Genomic DNA, 18899 nt, shown 5'->3' with positions numbered 1-18899 from the left:
TCCTCTAGGACGTAGGAGAAAAGAGGATTTTAATACCTACCGGTAAATCCTTTTCTCTTAGTCCGTAGAGGATGCTGGGCGCCCGTCCCAGTGCGCACTGTATCTGCAGTGATAAAGCTAAATATTTATCTTATTTAAAACCCTTTAAGAGGCCTAAGAAAACTGTACGCTATTGACGTATGGAGTACCGTAAGGGTACGCACGTTGCGTAACAATCGCTTAGCCGTGGTCGAGACGCTCAAGCGTCACGTTCGCTCACGGCCAAGAGATCACAGGCAGGCACGCTATTGGCTGCCGACTAACGTAATGGTTCGCTATAGCGTAGCGGACGCTCGGGACCACGAGGAGATCACCAGCGGCGCAGACGCTCACAATGTTAAACCTTTATATCTAAACCATAAACAATGTAATATGCAGTAAAACCTTAGTGCAGAGATAGGGTGTAGATGCAACACAGTGTAACCTTATTAACTTAAAAGCTGTTTAAGCGTCACCGACACTCTGTGAATACTTAACACTATAATAAATACACAACTACCGGGCTTAGGGTCTAACGCCTTATATGATTGTTATACTTGAGAAAAAGAATAATACAATACAAGTCATACACTACAATATAACATAGACTAACTAACCAGATAACTACACAGTAAATATAATACTATTACGTTTAAGGGAAAATGAGAGAAAGAGGAGAAGAGAGAGAGAGAGAGATATGGCCCATAATAACAAGAAAGACAATATGATTGCGGAGAAAACTTACGCACAAAGGGGAACGATCGCATGCGCCTCTGGACATCCAGCTCCCGATTATCAGCAATGAGTACCGTTGAAGAGTGAGCTGGATGTGATCGGCTTGTCTATTTATGCCCCACACACAATACAATTCAATGGTCCCTACAATCTCATTGTTCATTGGACACAGGAATTCCTCCTCGCATTATAACAAAAGGTCATAGGTTGATTCATACAGGTGGGCTGTGACGATTTCCAACTGCTCAGGTGGGTGGGAAACTGGGTTTCCCGCCGCATGGATAAGTAAGTGCAAATAATAGTAAATGGACATAAACTTCTTATGTCCATAACTATTCGCACGAGCGATTAATCTGTTTCAAACCAACACCGGAATATTGCTAAATAAATACTCTTCCGATGGATACTAAACACCACTGTATTACTCCTGTCTGACCCTTCGTATCAAACAAAGAGGGACTTCTCTGTCCACGAACATGCTACATTAACTAAACTTTCAGAATCTATCAAAGGGACCATAATCTACAAAATACATTATATGGTGAAAATATGTAACGAAAGAGTCCCCCGCTAGACGCATACAATCTCTACCGTAAATGCGCATACCGTGCGCCTGCGGGTGCCCGCAACAGCGAGTATGCGCACGCACGGGAGAGCGCACGCATGCGCAGCAGGGACACATATGAGGTGCAAATATGGCAGTGTGCATCATGATATTTTTCTGACTTTGACAGTCCACCCTTTGGCAGTCAACAATAACTGCCACTTCCTAAAACATTTCAAAACGAGAAAAATATATGTCAGGGGTTAATACATTTACATGGTTGGGTAGGGGAGGAGAGGAGAAGGTAGGAAAAGGGTATGACCTAGTGAGATAGCAGAAGCATGTGTGTATGAATCCGTGTTTGGGGGTCATGTATCATCGTGCCGTACGTGTTTTAAATCAAGCTTCGAGGTATTGCGAAGTATACATTGGAATTCCTTCTTATCCCGTGGTACGGGTCTGTGGATGGGCTGTCAAACTTTACCGAGCTCTCTTCAGCGGTGGTTGTAACAAAATGGGGAGCACATTTTAGTTGATGATACATGAATGGGGGAATATGTGATTGCTGATATCTGTGCCTGTATTCCCTATCGACTATGTGTGTAATTACCTGAAGGTTGTAGAGATGAAGAAAAGACATAATTACGGTAAATGCAGTGGTATTCTATGTCAGGTAAATGAGCATTTGTCGGTTGAAGTCTTGTTCGGTGTCTGTTGAATGCAGTCTTCTTTGTGCTTTTGCCAAAAGGCGTGTGGGCAAAAAGCTTTGTCAATGTCCATAGACTTACAAAAGTGTTGGGCTAGCGTAATTTTAAAATTTCTAGGGAAACTGGGGGTCTATGGCAAAGTTCATCAAATATCTGTGTATAAGGTTGTCAAAACTTCTTCTTTAATCCATCCGTTGTCTGTATACAGGATCATCAAATTCCTCGTCAAACGTAGGTCTTGTTACCTTGGAGAAACCGGAAAAACAGGTGAAAGAAACGGACCGTAGAAATCGCTTTTTCATCACATCATTGTTTCTACAGTTGGGTCATAAATCAAATCCATTGGAATTACAATTCCCTCACTCCTTAAGCTCATCACCCTAGTACCTCGTTTACACTTCGTTAAAGCCTGACCGCATCTAAATATCAAGCCAATCGTTATGACAACACCTAAGATACATAGAAAAAACTTCCCAACATCCATTATGACTCCTTGAGCCCATTCTCCTAAACCAGAGAACCAATTTCGCGGGTTCAACCATGACACCCAACTAGTCAGCTCATTACTCACAGCAGCAAGGGTGAGATTGTGTCTCCTGCGAAATTCCCACTTCAATTGGAGAATATCGTCCATCTTTTGGTCTATGACCTCGACCGGGTCCTCGGTACTATTCGTTATATATGTGCAGCATTTCACGCCGTACTGCGTTGCCAGTGTGACACAATATCCACCTGTTACTGCCGTGAGATAATTGAGAACCATTCTATGCTGAACCAGTTCTGTTTTATAAGCTTGAAGTTCTCTTCCAGTATACCTAAACGTGTCATCATACATTTCTGTGATATTATCTAACAAATTTGCGAGCGCAGTTATGTATTTATAATTCAACACTCCTCTAGCGGTGCGAGTGATGTCTAACGCAAGTAGAAACTGAATCCCGGTGGATTCATGGATCATGTCAGAGGCCGGATGCTCTGTTCTTTCTATCAGGTGCCGTTTAACTACGTGCTCGTAATGGGTGTGAGTATAAGGAGCTTGGGCAACACGGTGTATATCTTTCATTTTGGCATGTGATACAGTCATTACTTCAGGCAGTACTTTTCCAATATAACACAATCCTTCAGAGTTTGGGGCAAGCCCCTTATACGCCTTCCTCCCGCATATGAAATATGCATCATCGGGGAGAACATATGGGACGGAGTAGGACATAACCATATTACACATCTTCCATGTGAAATCTCCTAACCCTAATTCTCCCATCTGTCTAGTACACGTATCAGCTTGTACGATATGTGCACAGTATCCTGGTGATACCTCTCCAACTCTCGTAATCCTATTTCCTAGGGTATACCTATATCGGAAAGATTTTCCTCTACTGGCTATGTGGCGTATAAGCTCTGTATCTGTCGGCATTCTATCTGCTCTATATGAAAAGGTCATGGTTTGGTTACTCCATGACACTTCCCAATTTCCCGGCTTTCGGGGATTGGAAATGTTAAAACATATTAGGGATCTATCCACATGATATTGGTGGAGCTTCAAACTAGGAGGCCTGGAGATATTAAACCTCCTGTCCACCGGCCTCCCACCACTTAGCTCAAGTACCTCCCCTATCGTTAAAGGAAATGGTACTAGTCCTGATTTGCTATGACCTTGAGGTACTTGAGAGCATACCCAACAATCTGTTTGATTTAACACACTACCCACTAAAGAGTGATAGTCACTCAAGGGATGCCGGTCCATGTGGATATTAAAACTGGATTGGCATTTCTTGATGCACCCATCCTCAACTACATTGTCACAGAGCCTACAGATACAGTTTTCTTCAGCTAACAATCCTTCACAATTCCTTCTATGGTCAATGCTATCGGATCGTTTTCTGATACTCGCCTTTGCTTGTTGATTATGTTGTTCTTGGGAAACTACGCCTCCATCTCTGTCATCAGAACCCATTCCAGAACCTCTATCGACCTCCATGGTACTCTCGCCGGAACAGACTGCTCTGGTCAACATCATGGTCAACAGGAAAATCCGGATCACAGTCTCTTGGGGCAAGTCCATCTTATAGGAGGAAACGAAGAAGAATGAGAAGGGGGAAAAATAATTTGAGGGAGGGGGGATGGGAAGTGGAGAAAAACAATAAAAGGGAACAGGGAATCGACAACTGCTTTTGATCTTGTGATTCTCAATGCTCAGGTGCCGCCTCAGTCCTCCTGGAACAGACACTCCAGTGATACAACTTCCTCTACCGTCTGTTCCTTATCACGGGACCTCTCTGGGTCAGCAACCTTCTTACAATGGGACGAATGAACCCAAGTCTCTCTCTCGGCAACTTTCAATGCTGTAGTGCTAGTCAATAAGACTTGGTATGGTCCTTCCCATCTGTCAATAAGGCAACCTGAGCGTAGAAAATTCCGTATCATTACATAATCCCCAGGTTCAATGTCATGACAATTACTATCTGGTAAATCAGGAATCACCAACTTCAAATTATCATTTTGATTCCTTAGCTGTTTACTCATGTTAATCAAGTACTTTACAGTCACTTCATTGTTACACTTCAAATCATCCTGAGGGTTAATCATAACATGCGGTTGTCGACCAAACAAGATTTCAAAGGGAGACAGATTAAGAAGGGACCTGGGAGTGGTTCTGATGCTGTACAGTACAATGGGTAGAGCTTCTGGCCATGTCAATCCTGTCTCTGCCATAACTTTGCTCAGTTTATTTTTAATAGTGCTGTTCACTCTTTCCACCTTCGCACTCGCCTGTGGACGGTATGGAGTGTGCAGCTTGCTATCAATTCCCATCAACTTACACATTCCTTGGAAGACATCACCTGTAAAATGGGTACCCCTGTCACTTTCAATTATTCTAGGGATACCATATCTACATACAAATTCCTGCACAATTTTCTTAGCAGTAAACATGGCGGTATTTGTGGCCGCAGGAAATGCTTCGACCCAATTTGAGAACACATCTATACAAACAAGTACATATTTCAAATTTCGACAAGGGGGTAATTGAATAAAGTCAATCTGTATTACCTGAAAAGGACCGCCTGTAGGTGGGATATGAGATGGTTCTGTTGGTATTGCCTTTCCGATATTCTTTCTCAAGCATGTAAGGCATGACATTGCTCTCTTACTTGCATGAGATGAAAATCCTGGGGCGCACCAATATGCTCTTACCAACTTGCACATCCCTTCCTTGCCCAGATGAGTCAGCCCGTGAGCTGCCTCAGCTAAACATGGAAGATATGCTTTGGGGGCCACCGGTTTACCTTGTCCATCCGTCCAGAGTCCTGAGGACTCCTGGCCATATCCCTTTGCCTTCCAGACTGCCTTTTCCTGTGTGGAACACAAATTTTGCATCTCACACAACTTCTGTGTGTTGATGGTATTAAATACCATCAGTTGTGTGGTGTCTGTCTGTCTGGGGGTCCCAGCTGCTAACTTAGCTGCTTCGTCTGCTCGGCTGTTACCAAGTGATACTGGGTCTTGGCTATATGTGTGTGCTTTACACTTGATAACAGCCACTCTGTCGGGTTCCTATATCGCTGTTAGAAGCCTTTTGATGTGAGCTGCATGCGCTACCGGTGTACCAGCTGCCGTCATGAAATTTCTGAGGCGCCATAGGGCTCCGAAATCATGGACTACCCCGAATGCGTATCTAGAATCGGTGTAGATATTGGCTGATTTGCCCTTAGCCAATTCACATGCTCTGGTTAGGGCGACCAGTTCAGCAACCTGGGCTGAGTGAGGTGGGCCTAGCGGTTCTGCTTCTATGGTGCCTTGGTCATCTACGACTGCGTATCCAGTACACAAGTCTCCCGAGTCTGACTGTCTGTGACAACTACCGTCCGTGTAGAAGGTTAGATCTACATCTTCCAGTGGGTTGTCACTGATGTCAGGCCTTGCGGTAAAATTTTGGGTCAAATATTCCATACAATCATGTGTGTCCTCCTTTGTATTAAATTCTCCTTCCCCACCACTCTCATCCTCCACCCTTTGTGCCTGTCCAGGCACACCTGGGAGATATGTTGCAGGATTTAATGCACTGCATCTCCTTATGGTGATGTTTACGGGGGCCATTAGTGCCAATTCCCATCTTGTAAACCGCGCTGATGAGACGTGCCTGGTTTGGGCAGAATTTAGCAAGGCTGACACTGCATGTGGTGTATGAATTGTGAGGTTGTGACCTAGCACTACATCTTCGCTTTTCGTTACTAGCAATGCTATCGCAGCAACGCTTCGCAAGCATGTAGGGAGGGATCGCGCTACCGTGTCTAGCTGAGCGCTGTAGTATGCTACTGGCCTGCTGGCATCACCGTGCTTTTGGGTTAAGACGCCTGCCGCGCAACCAGCACTTTCTGTTCCGTACAGCTCAAAGGGTTTCCCATAGTCTGGCATACCTAATGCTGGTGCCTGCGTTAGGCACTGTTTAAGTCTCTCAAATGCCATCTCGGACTCGTCTGTGTGCGAAATCCGATCAGGTTTGTTTGAGGAGACCATCTCCTGCAAAGGTAACGCTAGAATGGAAAACCCTGGGATCCAGTTACGGCAATACCCACACATTCCTAAAAATGTTCTGATCTGTTGCTGGGTTTGTGGCAGAGTCATGTCTCTAATTGCTTGAATTCTATCAGCGGTCAGGTGTCTCAGTCCTTGTGTTAGACAGTGTCCCAAATATGTTACCTTAGATTGGCATAATTGCAACTTGTCTTTGGAAACCTTGTGTCCTGTGTCTGAAAGATGAAACAGGAGCTGTTTCGTATCCTTCAGGGATGCTTCCAATGAATCAGAACACAGTAGTAGATCATCCACGTACTGTATTAATACTGATCCACTCTCTGGTTGGAAAGACTGTAAACAATCATGCAAAGCTTGGGAAAATATACTTGGACTGTCTATGAAACCTTGTGATAATCGAGTCCATGTGTATTGGACTCCTCTGTATGTGAATGCAAACAAGTATTGGCTGTCAGGGTGCAGAGGTACCGAAAAGAAAGCGGAGCAGAGGTCAATAACAGTGAAAAATTTCGCAGTGGGAGGGATTTGCATAAGGATGACAGCTGGATTTGGCACTACGGGGAACTGGCTCTCAACTATTTTGTTAATCCCCCTTAGATCCTGCACTAGCCTGTAACCCCTCCCCCCACTCTTTTTAACAGGGAAGATGGGACTATTGGCAGTGCTGGACGTTCTTACCAGAATGCCCTGTTGTAGCAAGCGCTCTATTACTGGGTAAACTCCTAACTCCACCTCTGGCTTCAGAGGGTACTGTGGGATTTTTGGAGCTATCCTACCATCTTTTACTTGTACAACTACTGGAGCTACGTTTGCCATCAATCCAGTGTCTTGTCCGTCTTTAGTCCAAAGTGACTCTGGTATCTGGGATGTCATTTCTTCTACTTGGGATGGAGTCCTATTTGTCATAATGGTATGTGACATTAATTTTGATGGGGAGTCTAACATGTCTTGCACTTCCTGAGCGTGATTCTCAGGTATGTCCAAGAATACACCTTCAGGAGTACAATAAATGACGCACCCCATTTTACACAATAAGTCTCTTCCCAGGAGATTAGTCGGTGCCGATGCAGCCAGCAAAAAGGAATGCTTGGTATGTAAAGGCCCTACTGTAATCTCGGCTGGTTTGCTAACAGGGTAGTGCTGGACTACTCCCGTTACTCCCATGGCTGGAATTGTCTTACCAGTGGTTCTCATGCCCACTGTCGAATTGATCACTGATTTGGCCGCCCCTGTATCTACAAGGAAGTTTAATGTTTTACCAGCTACATTAATTGCAATTTCAGGTTCACTCCCAAGACTTGCAATCAATTTTACTGGCTGCAGATTACAGGTATGGCCACACCCCTATTGGGTATGGTGACCTCCCTGAATCCCGCTGGCAGCAACTACTTGTGAAGGGGTTAAATGGGAACTACCAGAGGCTTGCCAGTCTCTGTTCGGGGGGTATCTTTTTGTTTCCCCTGCATGTGGCTCATAACTCCGTTTCTGCGGACCCTGCTCCCAATGTCGTGTGTCGTGTCGTTGTCTAGGGGGTTGATATGAGTTTTGTGAATTTTTCACTCTACAGTCTCGTGCCATGTGTCCCTGTCTATGACATGAAAAACAAGTTACCACATTTGACTTACCCACAGGGTTTGGTGATTTATACAAAGGCTGCCTTGTGGTCAGGGCCTGTATACTTACGGCCATTAACTTATCACCTTGTGACTCCCTGTGTCGGGTGATATTCCGGTCGTGATCAATAGCAGCCTCTCTCAAAGTAGCCACCGACAGACCTCGCCAACATGGTTGCGTGGTCTGTACCCTTGTCTTTAATGTCTCTTTTAAACCATCCATTAGTACAGATACTGCTACTTCTCGATGGTTTATGTTTGTTTTAATGTCCTCTATACCTGTGTATTTTGCCATTTCTAGTAATGCCCTGTGAAAATATTCTGCAGCAGTTTCTGACTCTTTCTGTTTAATGGAGAAAATCTTGTTCCACTTAACTACCGCTGGAAAATACTCCTTTAACTGTAAACTTATTCTTTTTACGTTATCTTTGTTGTACACATCTGTAAGAGGTACATCCTGATCTAATCCACAGTCAGCTAAAAATTGAGCTGCGTCGACATTGGAGGGTAAACATGCCCTCAGCAATATCTGCCAGTCTTTGTTATTGGGCTCTAAAGTGTTCCCTAGGTCTCTGATGTATTTCTGGCTAGCAACTAAGTCTTTCCTAGGGTCAGGGAATTCAGACACTATGGTTCTTAATTCCATTCGGGAAAATGGGCTGTACATGGCAATGTTCCTAACAGGTGTGATTCCTGTCGTGTCAGTTTTCCCATTTGGCACTGCTATTACCCTAACAGGATTAAGTCTACTAACATCATTCTGTGTAGGTTCTACAGCCTGTGGTGAAATGGTTTCAGCATAGTGTATGGTGCCGTACTTACCTGTAGATACGACCTCACCTATCCCTCCGCTAGGGGCTTTTGTTACTAATCTCGTGGGTGGAGCCGTGCCTACTGTTGTCTCTGCTATGGTGGCTGCTAGAGAGAGCGCCGATATTGTTGCCGATTCGTCCTCTTGATCACACTCCTGGGGAAAGTTCAAAACAGGGTACAACTTGCACGGGTTAATACTTGCATTTGTTAACTTATTAACATTTACACAGTTGCTAAGTGTTTCTTTGTTACACCCTAATGCGTCATTCTCCGCAACCAATTTCTCTCCTGATATGTATGGTGGCGGCGGGGCCGTGGCTACCAATTTCTTGATAGGATTAGATCCCGCCGCCAGAGCCAATCCTCTCTGTATTTCACCCTCCTGTTGCCATAACTGCAAATAATCATAATGTTGGATTCGTCTCTTTGTTGATTTAATGAGACATATCCTCCTCCTTAAATTTTGCAACACTTCTGGGCTAAAGCTACCTACTCTTGGGAATTTCTCTCCGTCATGCACTGTCATTCTCTCCCATTCATCACATAAAACCTCTGTATGTGAACCATATTTTTCACACATTACGTACCTTGCCGACCCGACTGGTCGGTTTACTGAATCAACCCGAACCGAGGTTGATCGCCCCCTTCCTGAACAATTGGCCCCCATAACTTGCAGGCGTTGCTTTCACCACCTCTGACCTTCAATCAGGGTCTTCAGCGAACCCTTACAAAAACCAAAATGTTCACGATAGGCTGACGGTGGCGGTTTACCGAGTACCCCACTCACTCGCCCACGCCGACCAATACGACCTACACACTGCCCTAGTGCTGGCGTACTCGACCCAGGGCCCCTATGAACCTCTATTTACTGGAACATGCGAGGGATATCCGCAGAACACTTACTCTTTCCAGTAACTATTGGTTGTTGGACAATTCCTGAGTGACCAGCGAACTTCCCTTCAGAAAATAAAAAAATTACACAAATCACATCAGAGTGTACAAATAGTTTTATGACCGGGTTCGTACACAAATGGTACTGGTCAGACTAACTAATGCACACAATTACGTGCGGTACAATCGTTCAGCACATAAGCAACTAATCTTATGTGCTGAGCGACCAGTGGAATCGAAAATTTCGGCTGCGAATTCCTTCAGCCAGAGCTTTATTGGCCTATATGGGTTTTGCACCAACCCCCTGGGTTGTGCCCTTTTCTCTTATTTATGGCAGACTTCTTAGTCTGCTGTACCTGGACCTCCTGGTCTGTAGTATGACCTCCTGGTCTGTAGTATGACCTCCTGGTCTACTATACTCTACTGCTCAAATTTTATATTTAACAAAGGATGCCTCCCTCGCCACCATGTACGACACTTACATGCATGTACCTCTGCGAGAACTCGACTTTTTGTGGTTCAACCTGGAAAATTGTATAAACTTATATATACAAAACACTCACTCACCACATGTACACTTTTGTTTCTATTTCTATTTCTGCGCAGAAATTTTCTTTAGACCAGATGTGTTGTGAATTTGGAGAAGGATCTGTTAATCTAAATTTCGGACACTAAATAGACTTGCGCTACTTACCACGTTGCCTGTTGCAATAACACTATCGTGTGATTTGAGTTACGTGGGCGTACCCGGACGTCCCGTTGCGTAATTTACGCTGCGTGCGTCGGCCTTTGAGTTGCGTACGCGAGTCTCACCCTTTGTTAGAGACACGTGTACGCAAAGCAAATATCCACCGCAACACAACTAACACGTTTATCAATGTAGATGATCCTCGATCGTCTACCGCGCAACACACCAATCTCTCCTTATACCTTAGGTAGAGTTGCGTGTGGGCTTTACACTTTACCCCTTTATATATTACATTTACACTTTAACTATGAAATAGCGACAAATCTCTCTTAGCACGTTTTATCAATTATAAAATGGCAAACAGGAGAGTGATATGAAAATACACGAATGAAAAAGAAATGCAGATATGTGCGTGCGTGCGTACGCAAGACAGAAATAAACAGTTTTAAAAGACACTAGCATTTTGTTCTTACCTCCGGTTCCGGATTCCTTCAGCACCCTTTACTAAGCTAAGCAGACGCTTATCCAAACAGCACTACGAGGAATATGACCTCCCGCCCTTTGCTGCTGGATAATGTCTGCTGAAATTACCTAGCAGAGATATGTGAAGGACAGGACGAGCCGCCAATTGATAAAGCTAAATATTTATCTTATTTAAAACCCTTTAAGAGGCCTAAGAACACTGTACGCTATTGACGTATGGAGTACCGTAAGGGTACGCACGTTGCGTAACAATCGCTTAGCCGTGGTCGAGACGCTCAAGCGTCACGTTCGCTCACGGCCAAGAGATCACAGGCAGGCACGCTATTGGCTGCCGACTAATGTAATGGTTCGCTATAGCGTAGCGGACGCTCGGGACCACGAGGAGATCACCAGCGGCGCAGACGCTCACAATGTTAAACCTTTATATCTAAACCATAAACAATGTAATATGCAGTAAAACCTTAGTGCAGAGATAGGGTGTAGATGCAACACAGTGTAACCTTATTAACTTAAAAGCTGTTTAAGCGTCACCGACACTCTGTGAATACTTAACACTATAATAAATACACAACTACCGGGCTTAGGGTCTAACGCCTTATATGATTGTTATACTTGAGAAAAAGAATAATACAATACAAGTCATACACTACAATATAACATAGACTAACTAACCAGATAACTACACAGTAAATATAATACTATTACGTTTAAGGGAAAATGAGAGAAAGGAGAAGAGAGAGAGAGAGAGATATGGCCCATAATAACAAGAAAGACAATATGATTGCGGAGAAAACTTACGCACAAAGGGGAACGATCGCATGCGCCTCTGGACATCCAGCTCCCGATTATCAGCAATGAGTACCGTTGAAGAGTGAGCTGGATGTGATCGGCTTGTCTATTTATGCCCCACACACAATACAATTCAATGGTCCCTACAATCTCATTGTTCATTGGACACAGGAATTCCTCCTCGCATTATAACAAAAGGTCATAGGTTGATTCATACAGGTGGGCTGTGACGATTTCCAACTGCTCAGGTGGGTGGGAAACTGAGTTTCCCGCCGCATGGATAAGTAAGTGCAAATAATAGTATATGGACATAAACTTCTTATGTCCATAACTATTCGCACGAGCGATTAATCTGTTTCAAACCAACACCGGAATATTGCTAATTAAATACTCTTCCGATGGATACTAAACACCACTGTATTACTCCTGTCTGACCCTTCGTATCAAACAAAGAGGGATTTCTCTGTCCACGAACATGCTACATTAACTAAACTTTCAGAATCTATCAAAGGGACCATAATCTACAAAATACATTATATGGTGAAAATATGTAACGAAAGAGTCCCCCGCTAGACGCATACAATCTCTACCGTAAATGCGCATACCGTGCGCCTGCGGGTGCCCGCAACAGCGAGTATGCGCACGCACGGGAGAGCGCACGCATGCGCAGCAGGGACACATATGAGGTGCAAATATGGCAGTGTGCATCGTGATATTTTTCTGACTTTGACAGTAGCTATTGGTGGTCGTTACACTCATGTGGTGTTTCTTTGCAGTCAAGTCTGTGGCTGCGGTTATTCGTGCCATGACATGCGATATGTGATTATCGGCCATGATACACACAGGTTGTGTTACGTTTTCGGTCAGCGTATTGCTGTATGGTTTTTCCATGCCGTCAGCTGGTGTTCTATTGAATTCCACGTTCTGCGGCATGTTCGTGGTGTGAGCTGGTATGACACTCACCGTGTTTAAACAATAAATTCTTTCCTCGAAATGTCCGTCTCTCTGGGCACAGTTTTCTAACTGAAGTCTGGAGGAGGGGCATAGAGGGAGGAGCCAGTTCACACCCATTTAAAGTCTTATAGTGTGCCCATGTCTCCTGCGGATCCCGTCTATACCCCATGGTCCTTTTGGAACCCCAGCATCCTCTACGGACTAAGAGAAAAGGATTTACCGGTAGGTATTAAAATCCTATTATTCGCCAGAAGGAAGTACAATAAAGTTGATTAACTCCACTGGTCACAGGACATTATTGAAGAATACATGATCCCAAATCATTCTAATGCACAGAGATGGTAATTCACAACCACTGGTCAGACACTTCTTAGGGGACCAGGAGACATATAAACGTGTATGTGTCTCTAATGGTCCTATCACTCCTACTGCTGATACCTGATGTATCGTATGTGAAAATAGCACTCAAGTACAAAATCTTACCCGCAGGACTCCCGGGAAGCTGCCGAGTTCAAGGGAAATTACATGATACATCAAGCCTGGATAAGTCGTAGTAGTGGATGGGGGCCTTTAGGGCTAGGCACCATCAGGGAGGTTTAGTCTTCGCGTTAGGGTTAGCGGGGTTAGGGATTAGGGTTAGCTACCTTTCTCTCCAGGTGTCAAGATTCCCGGCGCTGGGATGCCACAACCGGTGTACTGACTGCTGGCATCCCGACAGACAGAATTTTGTATGTAACCGCTCAGAGTCCTGTGTGTGTCCTAACATGACCAAACACACATTATTATTATTATTATTATTATTATTGTTATTATTATTATTATTAATAATAATAATAATAATACATTTTTTATATTTCTGTGATGAGTTTGTTACACTGGGAATCATTTTTTTCATTACAATTTAAAATTGTTTGATTAATTGTTATAGGAGATTGAATTTTTTTATTATTTCATGTGCACTATATATTGAGAAACAATCTATCTATCTATCTATCTATCTATCTATCTATCTAGTTCCAAAATGAGAAATATTCAAAAAACATAGTATGTCCTAGGTAATCTGGAACTGTTTGAAATAATTTTTTTATCACAGCTATTAAATTCAGACTGGTCATTGTAATAATAAGAATTTACTTACCGATAATTCTATTTCTCGTAGTCCGTAGTGGATGCTGGGGACTCCGTCAGGACCATGGGGAATAGCGGCTCCGCAGGAGACAGGGCACAAAAGTAAAAGCTTTAGGATCAGGTGGTGTGCACTGGCTCCTCCCCCTATGACCCTCCTCCAAGCCTCAGTTAGGATACTGTGCCCGGACGAGCGTACACAATAAGGAAGGATTTTGAATCCCGGGTAAGACTCATACCAGCCACACCAATCACACTGTACAACCTGTGATCTGAACCCAGTTAACAGCATGATAACAGCGGAGCCTCTGAAAAGATGGCTCACAACAATAATAACCCGATTTTTGTAACAATAACTATGTACAAGTATTGCAGACAATCCGCACTTGGGATGGGCGCCCAGCATCCACTACGGACTACGAGAAATAGAATTATCGGTAAGTAAATTCTTATTTTCTCTGACGTCCTAAGTGGATGCTGGGGACTCCGTCAGGACCATGGGGATTATACCAAAGCTCCCAAACGGGCGGGAGAGTGCGGATGACTCTGCAGCACCGAGTGAGAGAACTCCAGGTCCTCCTCAGCCAGGGTGTGCCCCTGACCAAGTAGCAGCTCGGCAAAGTTGTAAAGCCGAGACCCCTCGGGCAGCCGCCCAAGATGAGCCCACCTTCCTTGTGGAATGGGCATTTACATATTTTGGCTGTGGCAGGCCTGCCACAGAATGTGCAAGCTGAATTGTACTACACATCCAACTAGCAATCGTCTGCTTAGAAGCAAGAGCACCCAGTTTGTTGGGTGCATACAGGATAACAGCAAGTCAGTTTTCCTGACTCCAGCCGTCCTGGAAACCTATATTTTCAGGGCCCTGACAACATCTAGCAACTTGGAGTCCTCCAAGTCCCTAGTAGCCGCAGGTACCACAATAAGCTGGTTCAGGTGAAACGCTGACACCACCTTAGGGAGAAACTGGGGACGAGTCCGCAGCTCTGCCCTGTCCGAATGGACAATCAGATATGGGCTTTTGTGAGACAAAGCCGCCAATTCTGACACTCGCCTGGCCGAGGCCAGGGCCAACATCATGGTCACTTTCCATGTGAGATATTTCAAATCCACAAATTTGAGCGGTTTAAACCAATGTGATTTGAGGAATCCCAGAACTACGTTGAGATCCCACAGTGCCACTGGAGGCACAAAAGGGGGTTGTATATGCAGTACTCCCTTGACAAACTTCTGGACTTCAGGAACTGAAGCCAATTCTTTCTGGAAGAAAATCGACAGGGCCGAAATTTGAACCTTAATGGACCCCAATTTGAGGCCCATAGACACTCCTGTTTGCAGGAAATGCAGGAATCGACCGAGTTGAAATTTCTTCGTGGGGCCTTCCTGGCCTCACACCACGCAACATATTTTCGCCACATGTGGTGATAATGTTGTGCGGTCACCTCCTTCCTGGCTTTGACCAAGGTAGGAATGACCTCTTCCGGAATGCCTTTTTCCCTTAGGATCCGGCGTTCAACCGCCATGCCGTCAAACGCAGCCGCGGTAAGTCTTGGAACAGACATGGTACTTGCTGAAGCAAGTCCCTTCTTAGCGGCAGAGGCCATGAGTCCTCTGTGAGCATCTCTTGAAGTTCCGGGTACCAAGTCCTTCTTGGCCAATCCGGAGCCACGAGTATAGTTCTTACTCCTCTACGTCTTATAATTCTCAGTACCTTAGGTATGAGAATCAGAGGAGGGAACACATACACCGACTCGTACACCCACGGTGTTACCAGAACGTCCACAGCTATTGCCTGAGGGTCTCTTGACCTGGCGCAATACCTGTCCAGTTTTTTGTTCAGGCGGGACGCCATCATGTCCACCTTTGGTCTTTCCCAACGGTTCACAATCATGTGGAAGACTTCCCGATGAAGTCCCCACTCTCCCGGGTGGAGGTCGTGCTGAGGAAGTCTGCTTCCCAGTTGTCCACTCCCGGAATGAACACTGCTGACAGTGCTATCACATGATTTTCCGCCCAGCGAAGAATCCTTGCAGTTTCTGCCATTGCCCTCCTGCTTCTTGTGCCGCCCTGTCTGTTTACGTGGGCGACTGCCGTGATGTTGTCCCACTGGATCAATACCGGCTGACCTTGAAGCAGAGGTCTTGCTAAGCTTAGAGCATTGTAAATTGCTCTTAGCTCCAGTATATTTATGTGGAGAGAAGTCTCCAGACTTGATCACACTCCCTGGAAATTTTTTCCTTGTGTGACTGCTCCCCAGCCTTTCAGGCTGGCATCCGTGGTCACCAGGACCCACTCCTGAATGCCGAATCTGTGGCCCTTTAGTAGATGAGCACTCTGCAGCCACCACAGAAGAGACACCCTTGTCCTTGGAGACAGGGTTATCCGCTGATGCATCTGAAGATGCGATCCGGACCATTTTTCCAGCAGATCCCACTGAAAAGTTCTTGCGTGAAATCTGCCGAATGGAATCGCTTCGTAAGAAGCCACCATTTTTCCCAGGACCCTTGTGCAATGATGCACTGACACTTTTCCTGGTTTTAGGAGGTTCCTGACTAGCTCGGATAACTCCCTGGCTTTCTCCTCCGGGAGAAACACCTTTTTCTGGACTGTGTCCAGAATCATCCCTAGGAACAGCAGACGTGTCGTCGGAGACAGCTGCGATTTTGGAATATTTAGAATCCACCCGTGTTGTCGTAGAACTACTTGAGATAGTGCTACTCCGACCTCCAACTGTTCTCTGGGCCTTGCCCTTATCAGGAGATCGTCCAAGTAAGGGATAATTAAGACGCCTTTTCTTTGAAGAAGAATCATCATTTCGGCCATTACCTTGGTAAAGACCCGGGGTGCCGTGGACAATCCATACGGCAGCGTCTGAAACTGATAGTGACAGTTTTGTACCACGAACCTGAGGTACCCTTGGTGAGAAGGGCAAATTGGGACATGGAGGTAAGCATCCTTGATGTCCAGGGACACCATATAGTCCCCTTCTTCCTGGTTCGCTATCACTGCTCTGAGTGACTCCATCTTGATTTGAACCTTTGTATGTAAGTGTTCAAATATTTCAGATTTAGAATAGGTCTCACCGAGCCGTCTGGCTTCAGTACCACAATATAGTGTGGAATAATACCCCTTTCCTTGTTGTAGGAGGGGTACTTTGATTATCACCTGCTGGGAATACAGCTTGTGAATTGTTTCCAATACTGCCTCCCTGTCGGAGGGAGACGTTGGTAAAGCAGACTTCAGGAACCTGCGAGGGGGAGACGTCTCGAATTTCCAATCTGTACCCCTGGGATACTACTTGTAGGATCCAGGGGTCCACTTGCGAGTGAGCCCACTGCGCGCTGAAACTCTTGAGACGACCCCCCACCGCACCTGAGTCCGCTTGTACGGCCCCAGCGTCATGCTGAGGACTTGGCAAAAGCGGTGGAAGGCTTCTGTTCCTGGGAATGGGCTGCCTGCTGCAGTCTTCTTCCCTTTCCTCTATCCCTGGGCAGATATGACTGGCCTTTTGCCTGCTTGCCCTTATGGGGACGAAAGGACTGAGGCTGAAAAGACGGTGTCTTTTTCTGCTGAGATGTGACTTGGGGTAAAAAAGGTGGATTTTCCAGCTGTTGCCGTGGCCACCAGGTCCGATGGACCAACCCCAAATAACTCCTCCCCTTTATACGGCAATACTTCCATGTGCCGTTTGGAATCTGCATCACCTGACCACTGTCGTGTCCATAAACATCTTCTGGCAGATATGGACATCGCACTTACTCTTGATGCCAGAGTGCAAATATCCCTCTGTGCATCTCGCATATATAGAAATGCATCCTTTAAATGCTCTATAGTCAATAAAATACTGTCCCTGTCAAGGGTATCAATATTTTCAGTCAGGGAATCCGACCAAGCCACCCCAGCGCTGCACATCCAGGCTGAGGCGATCGCTGGTCGCAGTATAACACCAGTATGTGTGTATATACTTTTTAGGATATTTTCCAGCCTCCTATCAGCTGGCTCCTTGAGGGCGGCCGTATCTGGAGACGGTAACGCCACTTGTTTTGATAAGCATGTGAGCGCCTTATCCACCCTAAGGGGTGTTTCCCAACGCGCCCTAACTTCTGGCGGGAAAGGGTATAACGCCAATAATTTTCTATCGGGGGAAACCCACGCATCATCACACACTTCATTTAATTTATCTGATTCAGGAAAAACTACAGGTAGTTTTTTCACACCCCACATAATACCCTCTTTTGTGGTACTTGTAGTATCAGAAATATGTAACACCTTCTTCATTGCCCTTAACATGTAACGTGTGGCCCAAATGGAAAATACGTTTGTTTCTTCACCGTCGACACTGGAGTCAGTGTCCGTGTCTGTGTCGACCGACTGAGGTAAATGGGCGTTTTAAAGCCCCTGACGGTGTTTGAGACGCCTGGACAGGTACTAATTGGTTTGCCGGCCGTCTCATGTCGTCAACCGACCTTGCAGCGTGTTGACATTATCACGTAATTCCCTAAATAAGCCATCCATTCCGGTGTCGACTCCCTAGAGAGTGACATCACCATTACAGGCAATTGCTCCGCCTCCTCACCAACATCGTCCTCATACATGTCGACACACACGTACCGACACACAGCACACACACAGGGAATGCTCTGATAGAGGACAGGACCCCACTAGCCCTTTGGGGAGACAGAGGGAGAGTTTGCCAGCACACACCAAAACGCTATATTATACAGGGACAACCTTATATAAGTGTTTTCCCTTATAGCATCTTAATATATAATAATATCGCCAAATAAGTGCCCCCCCTCTCTGTTTTAACCCTGTTTCTGTAGTGCAGTGCAGGGGAGAGCCTGGGAGCCTTCCTAGCAGCGGAGCTGTGTAGGAAAATGGTGCTGTGTGCTGAGGAGAATAGGCCCCGCCCCCTTTTCGGCGGGCTTCTTCTCCCGTTTTTCTGACAACCTGGCAGGGGTTAAATACATCCATATAGCCCCAGGGGCTATATGTGATGTATTTTT

Source organism: Pseudophryne corroboree, chromosome 2 (genome assembly GCF_028390025.1).
Source record: "Pseudophryne corroboree isolate aPseCor3 chromosome 2, aPseCor3.hap2, whole genome shotgun sequence".
Classification (NCBI taxonomy): Eukaryota; Metazoa; Chordata; class Amphibia; order Anura; family Myobatrachidae; genus Pseudophryne; species Pseudophryne corroboree.
The sequence above is the reverse complement of the archived record's forward strand: the minus strand, read 5'-3'. Positions refer to the sequence as shown.